Raw genomic sequence first — 19637 nt, 5'->3', positions numbered from 1 at the left:
GTGCATGGAAGTGCAGGACAGGGCAGGAAGCATAGGCTCAAACCACACAGGAACCATCTGCAGCTGAATTAGCAAAAAGATCACTGAGATCCCCAGTAGGCAGCAGGGAGCCTCAGTTACACTAAACTCCACACACTCCCTCTGCTATGGTCAGGGATGAGAACAGTTCTTGTGAGTCCTTCTTATGGGATAATCTCACATTATAGGCAACACTTCTACATCTTGTTTAAGCACCAGTGATAATGGTTATCCCTGATGATTTGCCTGATTTAAAAATCAAATTTAACTCTTTTTGACACTATAAAACTTGCAGCTTAGAATTTCCCTGAAATGGTCTTGCAATTTTTAATTTAATTTTACAGTATGTTTAACAGATTTTGGACTGACACTTAACTGCCTAATTACAGATTTTTAATGCCTAATTTTTCCCATCTTCCACTTGATGCACATGCAAAAAAAAAAAAAAAAAAAAAACCAAAAAAAACCCAAATTCATTGCTCCCTTCAGGTTCATAACAGAAACTCTTTTTGAGCACAATTTCCCCTTTGAAAATAAATTAAATTTCATTCAGGCCAAAAAAGAATAAAATAAGTATGACAGACAAGTAGCCAATTTCTAGGGCTTAGATGTCAGCTGCATCCAATTCTCAAACTGACTCTGTCAGTTGTGCTGAAATTGTTATTTTTCTATTATGCCTCTAATTTTCCCTCTGTTAGTTAGAAGAAAGAAAAAAAAGCAAAAAAAGGACATTATAGGAAATTACATAGGAAATGAGTTCATGAGGTAAGTACAGTATATTAGAACGCAGGCTATACCAAAAATCCTGGTCAGAGGATCATTTTGAAGAGGTTCAGGACACTCTGCCTAATACAGGAAGAACTGCTGGTTCTATTGGCAATGGGTAGTACTGACTTAACAGACAAACTATTTTAAATCTTGGTTCAAAGAGAAAAACAGCAACTAAAATGGCAACAAGGAAGAATCTTTGTATTTGCCATATGGTATAACCAGTGCTATTCTACTTAAAAAGGAAAAAATAATGCAAAGCTTATGAGACAGCAGATATGCTTTGAATAGAGGAAAGGTTAATTAAGGAGCTGAGCTTCATGGTTGTCTTCTTTTGATCACCTATAGGACACAAGTACATAGAAAGAATGCTAAATCCATGTACATGTTATGCATTCTTGTGCAAATATATCACCTAAGAGAAGAGACATCAAAACCTAGTGTAAATTGCATGTTACACACTCCCCATGGAAGTACTTTTAGGAAGATGAAAAGGAGATGAACAGTGTTTCTTTCTCTCTCATTGTATGTGGACATGGCGCTAGTATGTTATGTGCTCTGTTCAGTATGTTATGTGCTAGTACCTCTCAGTATGTTATGTGCCCTCAAATTTCTCTTTACAAACAGCCACTGCCCTTGGTTAACATCTCTGCATGTATTTCTCTGGTACAGGTGTTACCAAGACATTTTTTTCTGGTAGCTGGAAAAGTCCATTCAGTTTTCTAATCCCTGAAGTTAACCCATTCTCGGGGTTTATTTTCTGGGTTTACAGTTTAACTTTTCAGGGACAAATGATAGAGGTAGGTTATTAAGTGTATAAGGACAGGCTTTGCCATTTATTTCTGGACAAAATAAATCTTTATTCGGGTAGCAGGTGTTTATGTAGTGGTAAACAAAATAATGAAACCCTACCTGTATTAATCCTGCTGCTCAGGGTCCTTAGGTTTAGATCCAGGATCATTCTGTAGTCCTTTTGAATCAAAGAGGCTTTCTTTTCAGTCCCAGTTAGCATCATTCTTCCTCTCTGGGAAGTTAAACATCATACCTTCTCTGAGTTACTCAGTTTCTTTCTGGTTTTAAATGTAAAGTTGCAGACTTGTCAGTTTTTGCAGAGTAGGTGGAAATTATCCGATCTCAGTTCCCAACAACCTGCAGAAGGACAGGAGAAACTGGGTCCTGGTCTTCACCAGTTTATCTCAGGAAGCTTTCACTGGCCTTAGTGAAGCCTCACAGCTGCCTCTGTACCCTCAGCAGCTAAAACCTTGCTGCTACTGCAGTAGTCCCTCACTCAGATGCTTCTTAATATCTGCAGGAATCTATTATGTGGATGGAGACAAATTCCACAAATCACTCCAACCCACTGACATTTTCATCCCAGCTCAAGTCTGCAAAAATATTGCAGACTAAGAGGTCTTAAATTGTCTGCAGGATTATGTAAACAGGATCATTACCTAACTCTGAATGAGAAAGGAGAAATGAGTTCTTATATCACAATAAATGACCTCAAAGGGGATTTTCCAGTGTTAGAAGATTTTACTTTACAACCCTAAATTCTTTACATACAGGATTTACTTAAATGGAGCATGAAATAGCTTATTTTACACTAAGCTTTGTCATCTGAAATCCAGTATTTATTCACCAGATTTTAAAATCTTTTTGAGTAAATGGCCTAGAATTCGGGGTATTTTTGCTTCGTTTGCTAGGATGTTAAAATGCCCAGTCTCATAGCCTGGCAAACTACCGTTGCATTTATACATTCTTTACAGTACCTTCTGTTTCAGGATTATATCAAGTTAAAAGAATTTCCTATACTTCCTTTTACATTGTAGTGAACTGTGAAGACAGTTGTACCAAAACTGCTATCTTATTTTGTGATTTTTTAATTTTTTTTTATTACCAGTTACTATTAAATACCACAGGGCAATTTATGCAATGCAGCAAAGTGCTATCGCATTACTAACACAAAAAAATGGCATTTCTTCAAGAGTAAGCCAGGGGGAGCAAGTTAACTACGAAAAAGAAATTCTTTACTACATTAAAGTAACAATGAGAATAAAAGAGTGTCAAAATTAAATGCTCTTTAAATAAAAGCCAGAGCTAAAAGGATTGTTTATGGAAAAAGCATTTTAAGAGATTTTGTTCTGAGGCTAGCAATCTTTCATTGCCTTGAAGTTGTTTCATGATTTAAGTGCACTTTTGGCAAGAATTGGGCCCAATTTCAGCACAGCACTTAACATATCTTTATTTTGAGTCAGCAAAGCTTTTAAGTGTATACTTAAACTTTATTAGACTAGACTAACATATGCACTATGTATATGATTACTTTCCTAGGCATTAGACTTTTGGAAGAGGTACAACTTTCACTTTGTTAGAGAGGGAATAAATGGGCCTCATCTTAATAACTGAGATAATTATAAAAATGTGCTTGATTTTCAGGGGACCAGTGATGTGGACTAGAGTTTTCTATACCATAAATGGTTCTATTACACCTACAATTTACGATGTTCTTGAATATGGCAGTGCTATGTTTTAGAGTGAGAGCAAGTGGAAACACAGTATGCTTCACTATAATATTTCTTTAAATATAAATTTTCTTACATCATCATACAGGTCTACATCAAGTATAGATTTGCAAGTTTCTGTATGAAGAAGCTGTATCCCAGTATCACAACTAAAAAACAAGTGATTACCAATGCACAGTAGCACTTCAGTCTGCAGAGCACCACAAATAATCTGATGAATATTTTTGTCTCCTAAAACAACTGCTTGGATTGCCTGAATTTGTAATTTTACATATTTCAGAAATAGTGGTGACTGGGTTTATTTAATGCTTACAGTAAACTCCTCTTAGCTTATTGACTCTCTAGCTATACACTTCTCCTAGCACCTTCAATGATGTTTCTTCTTCAAATACCTCCCAAAGAAGTTGCTTGAAATGTCTGTTCAGACTCATACTCTCACTGGATTACAGAGCTTGAAAAAGAAATCCTTCCCTTCTCAAAAAACAGGTGGAATATGACTAGGTTAAATCATGAGCAAGTCATAATGGCTGAGCCCCATCCAAGCTATGAACACTCTCAGTGGATATGCTCTTGCTCTAAATCATTACAAAGTAATATGACTCAGTCTGCCTCACAGTGAGAGGCCATTAAGAAAACTGAATTACTTTTACCTGCTGTGGTCTATGAGCATGTGTACTACACCTGCTCTCATACTTAGTAATTTCTCATGTTCTTCTTTTGAGAAGTTTCACCTGGAGTGATGTAGCAATACCTCCCTTGGGGTGCTCCTGGTTCAAACTGTTGTGGTTCAACACAGGATTCTTTTAAATGCAATAGAGTGTCCTTCTATTGGGGATTCACTGGAAATACTTGCACCTCATCAGCTTAGTCATCTTAGTTCTGAAAGGGTGGAAGTTCCCCTCACTGCCATAATTTAAAGAAAATACAGGTTAAGATTTTTCACATGAGGAGATCTATAAGCAGATATCAGCTCTCTGTATTAAGAAAATTACACCATGTTTATAAATAAGGTTTTTTGCCACCTGATCCTTAACCTGAATACCCATGCCATATATCCTAAGGCTAGGGAAGTTAACTTGTTCTTAAAAAAATTACTTCCAATTATAGACATTAAGAATGGATCTTTTCACCAGGACTCTGTTCATAATGTGTAAGGATTTCAGAGAGAGTCCTTTTCAAGAGTGGTACATCTTTTTTAAACACAGAAAGTGCCCTAGTCAGAATTGTAAGATTAACCTAATTTCCTTTTTAAGGATTTAAATCAGAAAGATTTTTATTCCAATGGGGAATTTGGCATCTGTGTTCTATGAATACACCCACACTGTATTAGTTCTGCTCCTACTGATGGGAAAGCAGAAGACTCACACCTTCCCCTTCTCATATGACAAAAGTGATTAAAGTGTTGTTTTCCTAGGAGTGATCAAATATACTCTACATTTACATAAGCATGTGCTTCAAGAGTGTTGACCTGAGCAACTTGCATGTGATTTCAGTTCTTAGGGAGTGCTTTTTCTCCAACTGAGAGTTTTGCAAGGCTGGCAGGACAGACATCAGAAATCTGCATTCTTTCCATTTCCTCCTTATACTGGTTATTTTTCTCTTGATTATCCCAGTTTTTGCAGAAAATGATAGAGCATTTCAGGCATGGGAGAGGAAAATGTACCTATCTGTTTTTCTGAAAGACAGTTTTGTCTTTAGGCTTCACTATAATTATAATGGAGTTTTATGGAAAGAATGTGCTTCTCCTACCTCTGAGTTAATAGAACCTGATATTCTAAAAAGAGCTGGTAGACTTTCTGCCCACTCAAATATGGGAGGACAGATCCCATCAGCTTCAGAGAAGGATCTGGAATCTAAGAATGACCCCACTTTCTGAGATCCACATCCTAGGGGCAGTGCTCAATATATTTTGATCACCTCTTTTCATTTTTTCATTTTCTGTTTTTTCTTCCTCTCCCTTGCTAATGAGCAAGAAAATATGTACTAGACTTAAATGAAGGTTTCTGGCAATTTTTATTCAAGTATGTCCACATAACACAGAAGATAACATACTGTTACATTTTAACATCAAGATGGTTGTTTGGCTGTGTAAACCTTCTGAGGAAAAAGCAGAGCCTGCTGACTCAGAGATAAAGAGGGGTTTACCAAGGTATGACCAGTTTAGCCTCTTCCTCATAATGACTTTGGTACCAAAACTGATATATGGTCATATGGAAGGATTTTGAACATACAAGTGTCTAGCTTGCATTTCATGAGGACTTGACCACATCCACCCAAAATTAAGGACATTGTCCAATTTGATGGTATCTATCCCAGTGCTAGCTTCGTCTCTGAGCATCAGCCATGCATCCAAAATTATGCAGGACCTGTATTAAACAATAAATTAGCTGTATTAAAATGAAGCTATGGTAACTATTTAAAACAAACATTTGGATATGAGGCAGCAACTCCATCTCCTGCCTCCCAATTATGTATATATTATTTGTTTTGCCAAGCAAAATCACCAAAGAAAAAAAACCTAATCCTGACCCTCTAAAGAAAAGTCTTTAAGTTATTTTGGTGTCTTCTACCTTATTCATTTCTCCATAGTGAAGACTTCCATTGTCAGTTTTGATGCTGTTTGCTTTCTGCGTGTGAAGTGAAGCTACAGAGCCAATAGACTGGACTGAAAGGATTTGCATTTCATCCAGGCCTCTTTTCTTCCTTTTCTTTGCACTATGTTTTTCTGAAATACTTGTGATAAAAATTAAACAGTACAGAAAATGCCATTTTTATGCAGCTACTGAGTGCAAACAGAATGATGTTGGTTACTTAATGTGCTGCATACCACAGAACAGCACATTCGTTTGAAACTGCATTTATTTAAACTTCTACCAATCCTTGTGATTCCATTCACTTCTTTTTTTCTTTCTTTTTCTCTTTTTTTTTTTTCTGAATAGTTCCTGGACATGAATGCTGTATCTGAATTAGGAAATAACATATGTATAACACACATGTACACACATAGTTATGCAAATTAGGATGGGATATCAGTTGTTCTTTCCTGGTAAATGGCAGAAGGTCGCTGTCTGGGACTATCCATCCTGGTAGCAAAGTGCACCACAGCAAACGGTGCCCAGAAGCTTTTCAGCAGTGTTTGTGCTTTGGGGAATAGCTTCATGGCTTGGGAAAAAGCTGCAGAGGCAGGTTCAGGTTTTCTTCCACCTGCTACAGGCTCTAGGGGTATCTAGGCGTATGTCACTACAATAAAATAAAAAATACATGTTATACATTATGTTATCAATTTGCATAAAAAAAGAAAAGCCATTTGTTCAAAGCATCAGAGCTTATAAAGATGGTGAAATGTCAAACTAAATCAAATCTCAGTTCCATGTCTGGTAGAAGAATAGATATTACCAGCAAAATTTTCCTGGATAAAAGCTTGCTGTACAGTCAAAACATATAGGTATGCATAAATATAAGTATAAATATACATATACGTATAAAAATGGCTAAATATAAAAAGAATGACAAATGTCATGGCAAATGCCTAATGTGTCCACAGCCTGCAATACCTCTTCTTGTGTGATACTAACTATTGTTAGTAAATTACAAAAGAAAAGACATTGAAATTAAGCAATGCTAACTCGTAGCAGAAAGGAAAAATCTAGGCTTCTGACATTTCTGGTTCATGTAGTAAAAGGTTTCGGTTCATTCCATTAAAATATCAGAGCAGGGATCACTTGAAATTTCATATCATGACAGATTTTCCCAGAAATACTTGATGTCAAACTCTGTGTTAGTGTTTTTAAAGTTTATTTCTCAAGAGAAAGGATCTTATTTCATATTCTTCTGGAAGTAAAACTGTTATAAAAGAAGCTCTATAGAAGTTCCTTAATGGTTGCAGTTTTGAAAAACAGGAAATAAAGCTAAGTAAATGGAAAATTTTATAGTTTACAAAAACACTTGTTGAGTGTTTTTAATGTCATGCTGTTCCTTGATCTCATGAGAGCTGACAGATCTTAGAACAAGAGGGAAAAATAATTGCCTCAGAACCACTAAAGTCATAACTACATTTCCTTTGATTTCCAGGAAGCAGTCCCAGGCAGTAGCAAAATAGAAAACCCCATGAAATCAATCAAAAAACTAGGTTCCTGATTTCAGTCAACTAGTCTTGATGCTTTAAAGTTTATATTTTGGCTGAAAGAGACCTCTTATGAAATCCTGATGAAATTCCATCAATATTTTCAGAAAATACAGAAAAATAAAAAATCTGGGGTTTTTTAAATTGAAAAAACCCAAACCCTCAGAGCAAATCTTTATTTTAGAAACTACATTTTTCTTTAAAGTATATCTAAGCTAACTCCTCATCTAGATTTAAAAACTCAGACAAAAATGAATATTTTATTTCAGATAGAACTACACCTATTGCTTGCTACAAACGTACTAGGAATGGTAGTATGGAGCAACATCATATTTTATTTAAAACCTAGCAGTGTGGGGTTTTTTTATATTTCACATCAGCCTGCTATTTCTAATGCAAACTATTTTCATAGCTCTGTGTGGAGTATACCTGTTTCTGATGAATCAATATTTAATGTGAATATTACTCATATTAATATTATTGATCAACATATCTTAAAATAATTTTATTTTAATTTTAAATTTTTTTACTGGTTATTCTTGTTCGTTTTTACGTATTCATTTAAAGGATAGTTCAAATTTAAGGATAGTTTTGCTTTTAATAAGGGCATAATTTTCAGAATCACTTTGAAAATTGAACTTTATGCCTTGATTATAGAATGGAAACATTTTCAATACTAATATTTCTCAACTGTATACTACAGCATTAATACAAATATGTCCTAAAATAAGCATGGAGAAAATATTATCCTAGAATCATAGGATCACGGAATGGTTTGAGTTGGAAGGGGCCTTAAATATCATATAATTCCAGCCCCCCTGCCATGGGCAGGGACACCTTCCACTAGACCAGGTTGCTCAAGGCCTTCTTCAACCTGGCCTTAAACACTGCCAGTGATGGAGCATTTATCACTTCCTTGATCAACCTGTTCCAGTGCCTCACCACCCTCACAGTAAAGAATTTCTTCCTTATATCTAACCTAAAACTTCCCTGTTTAAGTTTGATCATGTCCCCTGTTTATCATCAGATACTGGTAAATGACAAGCATGTATTTAATATAAACTCTCTTTATCTTGTAATTAGTCAGCTCAAATACTCTTAAATACAGGTAATGTTCCTGCATGGATCCAAACCTGTGCAGCAGAGCTTTTCCATATGCTGTTTAAAAGCATCTGCAGACATCATCTCTAGACAGCAAAAGCTTATCTATTTTTTTGCTACCGTGAACATCAGCCCTGGCTGGTAGATCACGCTCAGTTTCTGAAACATGTTCAATCTATCCCTCTTCTCCCTGGTAGGTTACCTACTCCTTCTCTGAGGGGGTTTTGAAGCTTGTCATGGCAAGATGGAAAGAGCTGTTACAGAAATTACCATTAAAAATTTTAAATCCCAGTCATAGTTTGCTAGAGGGTGCAGAGTTTAAATGGATAAAGTTTTTGGCTTCAGGTTCCAGATGCTGTTTTGGTGATTAGTTCCTGTGAGCCATGGCTCCCACCACAATGTATATTTTTGTAAAAGAAGCCAGGGCCATCTATTTTTATCCCATGACTGTAGAGTGGCAGTGGCTGGACGAGGTACTCTGCTTATTCTTCAGCCTCTCTTGTAAAGAAAGGCAAGGACCATATCACAGGTATCCTGAGGCATATTCAGCTGGTTCACAGAACTCCATTTAGACCACCTGAAGTAAAAGTGTAGATATTTTAGCCTGCATTGTTTCTAGAATTTTCTTTTAACACTTTATTATAAGGTTAAATTCTTTGGTGTCCTTTACAAACTAGTTTGACCTTGTCTGGGTAGTATGAAAACCACTGAAGAGACTGATGGCAACTATAAAGGATTTACTTTGGCATGCAGAAAAGCAGGGAAAGGCTCACCTGAACTTAAGAGTTGAAAGAATATGACACAACAAACTTCTGCTAGGAACACAGAAATGATTGTCCAGAACAACTAAACAAAACATTATGTGAAAAGTATACTTAATTTTTTTTTTCTTTTTCAGAACAACACAAGAAAGAAAAAGTAATAGAAATTGGTGAATATTTTCCCCATGTTATCTTTCTTTTCAATTATGATTATGTTTTAAATTAATACATGCCAGAAGTAAATATTTATTTTTGTTTGTTTTTACACCCAAAACAGCAAAGAAAGTAGTAAAAGTACATGGTAAGTCCTGAAAGTCAGTAAGTTCTAGAGTCTTATTTATATTGTATTATTATTATTTATATTATATTTTTACTTGAGACAGGATTAGGTAAAATGACAAAAAACTGAAGCCAGAGATATATATTTGATCATAGTTACCTGAGCAAGTGCATGGCTGTGGAGCAGACATGCAGCCATTTGGTCTTCCAGAACTAAGATCTGATCAAATGGCACTGAGAAGAATGAGGGTGAGAATTTTTTTATTTCAGCTTTTAAAAGTTTTAGCTTTCTAAGGAAGGAGAATTGCTTTGAGGTTACAGGAAATGTTCTCCAGGATGGGAAACAAAACACAAGATAAAAGCTTCAGAGTGTGGAGAAGAGGAAAAATTTAGATTTTTTAGTTTGTATTTATTCCAAGTACCAAACATTTTATTGTTGTAACTAGGTGCTCTTATTCCTAACTGGAATCTACTTCTTCAGTTTATCCAAATTTGTGAGAGCATAAAGATTTTCAACTCCTTTTACAGCCAAGCTTAATGACTCATTCATCAGATGACTCCATTTTCTCAGACATAAATTCTGAGGAAAAAAAAACCCTACTGTAGACTGTCAATTTATAGAAAAATTATTCTGTCCTTTTCCATAGCAGAAAAATCTGTTACAGTGCTTCAGAATGAAGGTGTGAATAATGAAGAAAGAAAAATGTGGTAGTTCAAGTAATTTTGATTTAGTTAGTGCAATTATGAAGAATAATAAACAAATAAAATAAAAAAAATATATATCAAGGAAGACTACTAAAACTGGATATTCTGTTTTATCAATACTAGAAGAGCTCTGTGGTTTGAGTTTTCAATAAACTGAAAAGAAGAAAAACAAAATCCTTAACTTCCAAAAACTACCGGAATTGTTGAAAGATTTCTATTGCCTGCCCATGTTTGATATGTGCCTACTGTGAAACCTGCTTTTACTCCTTCTCTCAACCTCACTACTGAAAATTGTGGAGGTATTGAAGCTCCATATATAACTTACCTATCGACCTTGTTTTCCACTGCTTTTAGTCTTCAGGTTAATCAGTCATCTGCCATGAGACTATCCAAAAAAGCAACATATATGTGTGTCAGTTTTTCTCTGCATTAAAAAAAATGAATGCCTGCTCTGCATAGAAAGGTAGCATATTGACCAAAGGAAGAGATGTTAGGATCAATCATAATTTCTTTATGCATTTGCAAAATTTGTTTCCTGGAATGTTTTCTTTTATTTTACATCATCTGTGGAAACTCTGAAGTCAAAAGGTGGGTTACTTTATTTGTTTTTAAAATGGAAAGGGAAGAATGCTGTTGTTAATTCTACTGTTAATGAAGAAGCTTCTTGTGACAAAACTGCTGGCAGGTGTGAATTATCTAAAACAAAGTGGACCTTCTAAATTATATCAGCTCCTTCCTTGCAGGACCTCACAGCACCTCTAGAAAAAAAGGTGTCTTTTCTCTGAGTTGCCCATGGACTAAAAACCTGTAATCGTCTATATCAAACTCAGTTTCTAACCCTAACTCAAACTAAAAGGCGTTTGTTAAAGGCAGAAAGAAGAAGCAACCAACCTTCTAAAGAGACTGTCACTTCTTGCCAGTCCAGCTGCAGCACAAACTCAGTGACTGAATAGTTGTTTTCTTTACTGAGTCCAGGAATTTTACAATGAGGTTCAGTGAAAGAGTTTTTGTGTTCTTTTCATATAACTGCTGATGGTAGAAGGTGGGAGGTGTGGGAGCACCAGTGCTTGTTTCAAGGGTTGCTTGCTCCTTTCCAGAAGGCACAAGAAACTGGGACTAGGTGAGGAACATAGAATCATAGAATAGTTAGGGTTGGAAAGGACCTTAAGATCATCTAATTCCAACCCCCCTGCCATGGGCAGGGACACCTCATGCTAAACCATATCACCAAGGCTTCATCCAACCTGGCCTTGAACACAACCAGAGATGGAGAATTCACTACCTCCCTGGGCAACCCATTCCAGCACCTCACCACCCTAACAGTAAAGAATTTCTTCCTTATATCCAATCTAAACCTCCCCTGTCTAAGTTTCAACCTTGTTATCCCTTGTACTATCACTACAGTCCCTAATGAATAGTCCCTCACCAGCACCCCTGTAGGCCCTTTTCAGATACTGGAAGGCTGCCATGAGGTCTTCATACAGCCTTCTCTTCTCCAGGCTGAACAGCCCCAACTTTCTCAGCCTGTCTTCATATGGGACATCAGGGACTTAAGTCTGAGCTGAGCAAATGTTTATTTGTTCATGTCAGTGTCTAACTTCTACCATATACAATGCAAGATACTAGCTCTGAATTGCCTTCAAGAACTTTACAGATGTCACTTGTACCTTAGACACAAATGGAAAATAGAATGGCAAGTTACAAACTGCACTTCACTCTCAGTCCATATTTATTCGTATCAATGACCACCTTGCTTTATAAACGTTCCCTTTCAAACAAATGGGACTGCATGTACCAACTGCTTAGACTTGTGGGCTGTGGTCTCCAAGCTGTCTCTCACAAGTCAAATGCAGGGGAATCAGAATTACCAGTTTTTAATACCCTGCTATTTTTCAAGCACCTTCTACTTCAGAGTTTGTCTCTGAAGCTTCATTCACATTAGCCAGTAAATAAGTAGTCAGGCTGAATTGTGAGGCAGTGGAGTGCTCTTCTGGAGCATGAGAAAGAGATGCAAAATCACAGCTGTGGAGATTAATGTAAGGAAATCAAAGCTGATATATTTTTCCCTTTATTGGATATTTTAAGTTCCCTGCTTCATGGGCTAAATTCATAATGCTGTCATTGCTCTGCAGCTAATTGTATTGAGCAAAACAGAAAGCAGAATAATTTAGGCATTTCTTCTCTTTCTACTCCCACCAGACAAAACACAGAAACTGAAAGTGGGGGGAAACAAAAAGTATGTGGAGTTAAGCTTTTATATTTTTAGCAAATTCTTGACAGCCAAAGCTGAAAATAAAGGTAGTCTTGCTGCTATGGGTAATTGAATAAAGCTTTCACTTATTGTTTGAAGCCTCTGAATAAATCTTTTGAGGCATTATTATTTCTTTTGTAATGTTGTAGTATGCATATAAAGTCAACTTCTCAACATTTGTGAATCCATTTCTGCCAAGCCTATGTCCTTCAGGGCCTGAAAAAAAAATGAACTAATGAAGCACTTGTTTCTCAAAGAATTAAGTCCCTTTTTGCAAACTTTAGGTTTTCTTTGGCCACTACTGGGAAATATTGTCACATATCTTTTGAAATTATTATTTTCATGGATTGTATCTATAGTTTTAATAAGAGTTACTTTGTTTAGGTCACTTGTAAAGTTTAGAAACAGATTTAGCAGTGGGTTTGAAACTGCAGAGCTTTCACTTCTATGCTTTATTGCTCTGAGTAGCTTCAAATTTTTCTGATGAATGCCCTATTTCATATTTTATTAGATAAGAAGCAAACATTTGTACAGGTAGTAAGTCTTCATCATGTCTTCAGCATTTTGCAAGATGGAAGTGAACTCTTCCTTCTGAGGTATTGAATTAAGGAGCACTTGAACAAAAATTGTAGGAAGTTCATAGTTCATTAAGAATAAATAGAAATTTATCTATTATATAAAACAAGAATCATTCTGTTATTTCTGCTGTTAACAGAGCAGTCTCACAACTGAAAATTTTGGTCTTGGCAATCCATAGGATCAGTTGAATGTTGAACCTGAAAATATTCTCCAGTATTTAAGTAAATAACAACTTTTTTTTAATCAATCACCATTAAAGAGAAATAGCTGATGTTAGCTCTGAAATAATTGTTAATTTCTAGAAAAATTACGTGTTAACAAGTGATCTAATTTTCAACAGTAAGTTGCTAATTTTGAAACTCAGACATAGGCTGTACTCCAGGGGAAAAATAGTATTTATATTAAAATGTTACATCTGTTCTTTTTACCTCTTAGTAAGAATCACAATTATTTTCTTGTAAATATATATTTATGATTACAAATTCCAGTAGTGTTTAATAGCTAAGACTGAACAAAACCATTGCTTTTGAATCTCTATTTGTTCTTTAACGCTGCTCTTTATTTGCTTGTTTACCATTTTTTTTCTGTTATTAATCCATTTCCAGTAGCAACACTCTGGGTGCAACATGGTCTCCAATAAACTGTTGGCAAATTTTGAAACTTCTAAGCATATTCACAGAACACAAACAGTTCTGTTCTGAAACCAAACAAGGCTTTTGGTGAAATTTTCTTCTTTGGTAATTAAAAAAATTAACCTGCTCTCATGGAGGAGGCCTGGGCCATTCCCACTAACTTGTACTTCTGATGAATTATCAAGCTCATATTAAGCTCTGTTGCATTTTCTCATAAAAAGTTTCTGTAATGCCACTATGGCAGGGAAGTTTTTCATTTCTTCATGTACTAGAACAGTTCCTAAACCATAAAATACTCCTTAGGCTCATGATCTCTTGATATTAGTGATGTCATGATGAGAGGATCCTGTTTCTGACCTCAGGGTTCAGTTTGTGAAGTGTTTGTAGTCTCCAGTCAGAATGTTTTCTTTCAGCTTTCCTTCACACTGAGTAAACATCTCAAAAATAGCTTTAAAATCAGTGACATTTTGGAATGCATATTTTTGATGTGGATGTTAGTTACGCAACCTGACTCTTTTAGGATAAGAACATTCTGACAATTTGATTGTAGTCTACAACTATTGAGACTGCAAAAGTATTTGACTGATGAATTACTCTCCTGGCTACTTTGAGTACAAAACAATATATGCTAAGCTATCTCTCATTTGATTCTCAAGAGCTTATGGAATCAGAGAAACAGTCCTCATGGAAATCATCCAGTTGATCTACATTATGCCAAGTTGTCAAGAAATTTTACTGAGTAATGACAAAATATAAATGGGAGTCCAGACTCCATTTATGCATCTATTTTTTAAAACTATAATTTACTGAAAATATGGATCCCTAACAAATTTCTATCTTTCCCTTTATGTGAATTCATTTAACTTTTTATTATTTCAGGCAGGAGGGAGCAAGTGGTTTTGGTTTGGTTTTCTGGAGGTGCTTTTTTTAACATCCAATGTTCTTCTGCTGAGGAATAAATTATAAAATATCTGTTTTACTTATGTCATATGACTAAAGGACCAGTTTTTCAAACTGATGACACCTTCAGGGAGATCATTTGTTACAAACAGATCATCTTTCAAGGGGCAAGGGATGAAAATGGAATAAATGAAGCTCTGCCTCAGGTGAGGGATGCATCAAGAGCTTATGGGTAAGCATTAAGGGGCAGACTAAGATAGGTGGCACAGTTGTGCATTTTTACTTTGGGCTGCCTGATCAGGAAGAAGTTGTTGGACCTTCTACAGACAGTTGGAAGTAGCCTCACATTCACAGGCCCTGGTTCTCATGAGGGACTTCAGCTATGCTATCTGCTGGAAGGACAACACAGCTAGGCACACTGAAGTACCGTGTCCAGTTCTGGGCTCTCCAGTTCAAGAAAGATGAGGAACTACTGGAGATGGTCCAACAGAGGGCTATGAAGATGATTAGGGGACCAGAGCATCTCTTTTAACAGAAAAGTCTCAGAGAGTTGGGCCTGTTTAGCCTGGAGAAGAGATGACTCAGAAAGGATCTTAACAATGCCTACATCTGTCTTAAGGGTGGATGTCGTCATAGCTTGGGCCAGACTTTTCCACAGTGCTAAATGACAGGATAAGGGCCAGTGGGCACAAACTGAAACACAGGAAGTTCTATCTGAATATGATTAATAAATTCTTTACTTTAAAGGTTGCCAGAGCACTGGAACAAGCTGCCAGGCAGGAAGTGGAGTCTCCTTCACTAGAGATACTCAAAACCTTTTTTGGAGTCATATTCAAGACACCAACTTTATGTGCACAGGCTACCTATTTATACAGACTGTTAAAGTGACAGCTATTACTTTGATGATAAAAGACCTCTCAGCATTACCAAAGTAGCTCACACCTTCCTTCTCAAAAAACAAAGAGAATAATGCAATGTCCTATTTGTCCTTCCAGATACTTCTTTGTCATAACCAGATAACTAGTTTGCAGTTCCCAAAAGTTACTAAAGCCCTGATCTGTCTCAGCAAGTTCTTTACAGACTCACTTACAGAAGTGTTCTAGCATTACTGAATGCACTGCCAGCTAGAACACTATTAATAGTACTAGTTGTTATTTGTAAATAGCAGCTTCAGCATTTCTCAAGGATGACTGGTTCCTTTATCATAACTGCACTCATGGTCTACCACCACTGCATGATTTTGATGACTCTAAATACCTGATCTTCTCAGAATGTTGTATTGCTTTTCTACCCTGCAGTTCAGTATCCAGAAAATACTTTAATCTTTTATTCCATCAGCACCCTCGTTTTCAGAAATTGAACAAAACAAAACTGCTTTAGTATTAGCTAAAAAGGATAAACATGCTTTGGAGAAAACAACAGTTCTCAAGAATTCATTTTACTCTTAGCTTTTTGCAGCTTTAAACAGCCAAAGTATAGTTTGGAAAGCATACGGGATTGGTTTCCAGTGCTCCTTTTATATCCTTTTTTTTCATATTAAAATAAGCTTATTATTCAAGATGCTAACCACTTCAGTAAGCTCTGTGATACTGGTTTGTTCAGTGTCAGGGCTTCCCAGCTTCATCTAGGCATGTAGGTGTCTAGTTTCTTGCTGATTTAAGTAGCCTTACTGATGTGGGCCTAAATAACATGGATGTTAATAGCAGAGAACTACAATAAATATTAAGGGACTTTGCTCCTCTTTTACTTTCTCTATGTCCAGTAACACTAATATAAAGTTAGGTATTTGGATAGAAATGGAGTACTCACTTTTGGGGTTTTTTCCTGTGGATCCAGTCAGTCATTTTTTCGGCCTAGACTTGCTTTTCAGGAAAACTGAAGATTATAATTTTCAGTAAAACAAGTTACCTGAGGTAACTGAGGTGCAGAGGTGCAATATTTCACTTTCTTCATGGAGCCTGGTCACAAACACCCGCTCACCCCACAGTGTTCTGGGATAAGCAAAAGCAAGTGGCAAGGGAGTGATTGATGTATGTGAGCTGGTTCATCTCAAACAACATGAAGTAGTTCATATGTCCATACCTGACATTTCACTGAATCTCAGGAAAGATTTATTGCTGTGTACAGAAGATCCTTCTTTTGGCTCCAACCCACTTGCAGACATCGCAGACAGGCCATAGCTTACTAACTGAGCTGGTCTGATTGGGCCACCATGCCCAACAATTTCAGAAGGCTCAACTGCAGCTTGGTCAGCAAGCCTGGGCCCACCAGGACATCCCTCCAAGATCAGCGAGCATGACTGGAGGCACTTTATAGATCCTTCAAGTTCCCTGAATTTCTCAGCATAAATAATGATAACAGAACATGATCCTCAGTATTTACCTTGGCTCTAAAAGCCAAGGTCGTAATTTACAGCTGTGATTTTCTGCAGTAAAATAATAAATGCTGAAAATATTTCTGTGCTTGGCAGGTATTAAAAACAAGCTGAGGGGATGTTATGGGCTGATACTTTGTAGCTACAAAGCCATTTCCATATTATCATATGTAACTTAATTTCCACTGTCCACTTTACAACCTACCATTTATACTGATTGTTTATTCTTTGCACTACATTTAAGCAAGGCAATGACAGTGAAGCTTATTTTCTTAATGCCACATTTTTTGTCTCAAACACTGTGAGAAGATGACACCTTTTAAAGCTAAAGCCATGATTCTTTTTCATCATAATAATTATAATAAATTCTGGCTACAAAACCTTGGCTTTATAAAAGCTATGTGTGAGCAGTGCCAATTGCAGCTAAAAAATAACTTTACATATTTACAAGGCTTGACCCTGAATAATTTATTTAGATGAAAATATATATATGTTGTCCTAAATATATTCAACAATCTACAGGAAATCTTGTACAGTGCCAAACCTGCCATATAAACTATAACAGATTCACATATTTATGTAAGTTTCCTAAGAGAGAAAAGTTTGAAGGGATACCTTCCTGTACCTCCTCCTCTTAGATAATTTAATCCTTAGTGTGGAGCCATGAACAAATAACCTCTGTACCTTGCCTTTCAAGCTGCATAAATCAATTTAGGAACTGTGCAAGCTGAAGCTTGTGAATTATCAGTTCAATACGTCCAGTTGGCCTGACCTGGGCTGTTACAACTGCTTCCCCTGGCATCAGTAAAGGTCTATCAGCCCTTCAGAAGAACAAACCTTAAGTTCTCTCTTTCATGCAGAAATAGCAGTATCAACTGTGATACAGTTATCGCCTCTGTGCCTGGCAAAATCTTGGAGCAGATCCTCTTGGAAGGCATGCTAGGGCACATGAAAAACAAGGTGCTTGGTGACAGCCAGCATGGCTTCACTAAGGGGAAATCCTGCCTGACCAATTTGGTGGCCTTCTATGATGGGGTTATGGAAGTGATGGACAGGGGCAGAACAGTTGATGTCATCTACCTGGACTTGTGCAAACCTTTCAACACTGTCCCACACGACATCCTTGTCTCTAAATTGGAGAGACATCAATTTGATAGGTGGACCACTCAGTGGATAAAGAACTGGTTGGATGAGTGCACACAAAGAGTTGCAACCAATGGCTCAGCATCTGGCTGGAGACCAGTAACGAGTGGTATACCTCAGGGATTGGTGTTGGGACCGGTCTTGTTCAACATCTTTGTTCCTGACATGGACAGTGGGATTGAGTGCGCCCTCAGCAAGTTTGCCGATGACACCAAACTGTGTGGTTCGGTTGATATGCTGGAGGGAAGGAATGCCATCCAGAGGGACCTTGACACACTTGTGAAGTGGGCTGATGGCAACCTCATGAAGTTTAACCATGCCAAGTGCAAGGTCCTACACCTGGGTGGGAGCAATCCCAGGCACAGCTACAGGTTGGGCAGAGAATAGATTCAGAGCAGCCCTGTGGAGAAGGACTTGGGGGTGTTGGTCTATGAGAAAATGAACATGAGTCAGCTTCAGTGTTTGCTCGCAGCCCAGAAAGCCAACCATATCCTGGGCTGCATCAAAAGGAGTGTGACCAGTGCACCTCCCTTGTGAAGACAGGCTGAGAAAGTTGGGGCTGTTCAGCCTGGAGAAGAGAAGGCTGCGTGGAGACCTCATAGCAGCCTTCCAATATTTGAAGGGGGCCTACAGGGATGCTGGGGAGGGACTATCCATTAGGGACTGTAGTAATAGGACAAGGGGTAAGGGGTTCAAACTTAAACAGGGGAGGTTTAAATTGGATATAAGGACTGTTAGGGTGGTGAGGCACTGGAATGGGCTGCCCAGGGAAGTTGTGAATGCTTCATCCCTGGCAGTGTTCAAGACCAGGTTGGAAGAAGCCTTGGGTGATATTGTTTAGTGTGAGGTGTCCCTGCCCATGGCAGAGGGTTGGAAGTAGATGATCTTAAGGTCCTTTCCAACCCTAACTATTCTATGATTCTATGATTCTATGCACTTATAGAATATAATCTGGCTGTGGCCCACTGTCCTCTCTGAGACTAGCTACAGGGTTAAGATTATGGGAAGTATTTTGCTGTGTCAACGATGCAGAATATAGATTTCTGTAGTCCAAGCAGAAAATCATGTTTGCATGAGAAACTCTCACATAGCTGGGCAAGTAGATCTGCTTGCCTTGCTCTCTGTTATGTGATATGTACTGCAGTTTAGCTTCTGTTTCACCAGGGATCTAGAAGTCAGTGCTGCTATTCGTTTTCTGGAAAAAAAAATCTCTTGTTGCTTTTCCTCTTTTTAAAATAGGTAAAATATACTTGTAGTCAAATACTTATATAGGCATGTATGGGGTGTGGGGGAAGGGAGAAGGTATCTTACGGTTCCAAATCTTTGAAATCATTTGCCTTAAAGTAATCTGTAAACATTAAGAAAAAGCTTTGTCTGTCAGAGCAGCACTTCAATCTAGAAAATTTACTTAAACCTTATCTTTGTTTTGCAGGAGTACCTGAAAAGAAGGAAGAAAAAGCAACAAAAGCAGCAGAGCAAGG

The 19637-nt window shown here is 37.2% G+C and overlaps 1 protein-coding gene across 1 annotated transcript in view; it reads left to right on the top strand.

Moving 5' to 3' along the window:
* The window catches only part of TRDN (triadin), a 226918-nt gene that overhangs the window by 131037 nt on the left and 76244 nt on the right, over positions 1-19637 (top strand). The gene's annotated exons all lie outside the window — the stretch shown is intronic.

Source organism: Melopsittacus undulatus, chromosome 3 (genome assembly GCF_012275295.1).
Source record: "Melopsittacus undulatus isolate bMelUnd1 chromosome 3, bMelUnd1.mat.Z, whole genome shotgun sequence".
NCBI lineage: Eukaryota > Metazoa > Chordata > Aves > Psittaciformes > Psittaculidae > Melopsittacus > Melopsittacus undulatus.
Note: the sequence above shows the minus strand (reverse complement) of the source record. Positions and strands in the feature narration are given on the sequence as shown.